Genomic DNA, 2,368 nt, shown 5'->3' with positions numbered 1-2,368 from the left:
TTTTGAGGACACCAGACTTTTGGGATGGGTGGTGATCAAAGATGACGTGGAGATAACAATCAACATGAGTCTTTTTTTTATAGACTAGCTCGGAGAGGGTGCCATTAGGGAGGCGAGTAACAAGCACATCAAGGAACGAAAGGGATTTGTTGGATTCAATCTCCATAGTAAACTGGATAAAGGGGGAGATGCTATTAAGATGGGTCTGAAAGGCATTAAGGGTGTGATGTTCGTGTTGTCAGATGACAAAGGTGTCATCAACAAATTTGAACCATCATTTGGGTTTGAGATGCCAAGATTTGAGACCTTTGGCTTCAAAGTGCTCCATAAAGATGTTAGTCACGACAGGAGACGGGGGGGAGCCCATTGTTGTACCAGCCCATTGTTGTACCTTCCATCTACTCATAGATACCGCCTTTAAAGGAGAAGAAGGTGGACTGAAGGCAATTTTGGATTAAGCTGAGGTTTCTTGGTCAACTAACTCGGAGATGAAGAGAAGAGCTTCAGGGACAGATATCTTGGTGAAAAGGTAAACAACGTTAACCAAAAGGTCATTCTCATCAATCAGAATGGATCTGGTCTTATCAAATAAGTCCGCAGAATCCTTGATGTAGGAGGGAGTGAAGCCCACAAATTGTTGAAGGTTGGAAGCTAGATAACGACTCAACACATGGGTAGGAGCTCCAATGGCACTAACAATGGGGTAGAGGGGGATATCAGGCTTATGAATTTTTGGTTGACCATAAATTTGAGGAGTTTGGGGAGGCTTATGAATTTTCGGTTGACCATAAATTTGAGGAGTTTGGGGGGCCTGGGGAATGAGCTTGTGTTGAATGGCAGTAGGTATAGAAGAGGATTTTATGGACTTTGAAACTAGCTGAGGGATAAAATTTAGAGGGTTCTTAGGAAAGATTTTATAAGAAGAAGAAGACAAAAGATCTGTCATATTGGACTCATAATAAACAGTGTTCATGATAACCGAAGAATTACCTTTGTCAGCTTTGAGGACAAGGATATTAGGATTATCATTAAGGCACTTGATGGCTTGGAATTCCTCTTTAGAAAGGTTAGGGTTGGGAGGCTTGGCGCGACGCAAAATTCTACCACAGTTTTACCAGATTTCTTCAGCACATTGAGGAGGGAGGTTTGGGGTCATCACTCAATGAAGCAAAGGATCTCTTCCAAGGGAATCTTGCGAGGAGAAAGAGAAAAATTAAAATATTTTTCTAGGAGTTGGAGGGTATGGGGATCAAGGATGAGCGAAGAGAGGTTTACCACAGAAGGAGGATGAGAATAGGAAGAAGAGGTTGATGAAATAGAAGAGGATGAGGTCTTAAGAAAAAAATTATTAGAATTGATATTAATAATCAAAGAAGGGGAATTACATTTTCCAAGTGCCTTAGAATTTGAGAGATCGGATTAATCATGAATCACAATAGCATGAATATTAGAGTCGATGGAGGGATTACTAGCGATATTGATTTGATTAGAATGAATAGAATTAGAATGGAACGATATGGAATTAGAGAGAGAAGTAAGGGAATTAGTGGGAAAGTCGAACCCCATCGAGAGATTAGGGTTGGTTAGGTTCGAAATGGGCGGAATCAACTTAGAGAACGAATTAGCATGCAGGGAGGGGGTGCAAGTTAAAAGGGAGGAGCAGTCAGAAATTAGATGGATTGACAGACACACAACTTGAAGGGGGGTGGGTGACATTGAAATGGACGCGGTGGAAGGGTTAAAGCCAGATCCAGATTAGCTATAGAGGTTATTAAGTTAGGAGAATGAATTATGATCATCATTCATGATGGCTGTTGGTGGTAGCACATTAACACCGAACGAAACGACGGAGTCCAGAGTGGGAAGGGATGTGCTGGAGGTGAGATCCGAGCTAGATAGGACAGAGTCAGATGTAGTGTTGCGGTTGGCATAGTCGACGGAGGATAACGAGGAGGCATAGTCGGCTTCAGAGGTGACGCAGTAGGCTTCTGAGGTGGCTAGCTGTACCAAGGAAGGGCAGGGAAGTTCGAGCTGCCAGTGAAGGGGATCAGTAGAGAGGGAGAAGGCTGCGAAGAGGGGGACGACTACGAAGAGGGGGGAGCGTGGGTTAATGGGGAGGGCGAAGCGGCAGAATGAGATTGCAGGCTAATGAGCATTCCAGGGGAGGCAAAATGCCTGCTTGGATGACTGAAGGGTGAGGTCCACAGTCCAAACGGGACGGAAGCTGGAGGGTGGGGGTGGCGGTCCATGATCTGAAAAATATTGTGCTTTGATTTTCAATGGGCGGAGAGCATGCAAAAGACTTTTTTCTTCTCAAATTGGTTCATTTTATTAATATTTTAATTTACTTCAACGAACACTTTCCCAT

This window comes from Pinus tabuliformis, chromosome 6, assembly GCF_031772625.1.
Source record: "Pinus tabuliformis cultivar Carrire ecotype Pingquan chromosome 6, CPIR1, whole genome shotgun sequence".
Taxonomy (NCBI): domain Eukaryota; kingdom Viridiplantae; phylum Streptophyta; class Pinopsida; order Pinales; family Pinaceae; genus Pinus; species Pinus tabuliformis.
The sequence above is the reverse complement of the archived record's forward strand: the minus strand, read 5'-3'. Positions refer to the sequence as shown.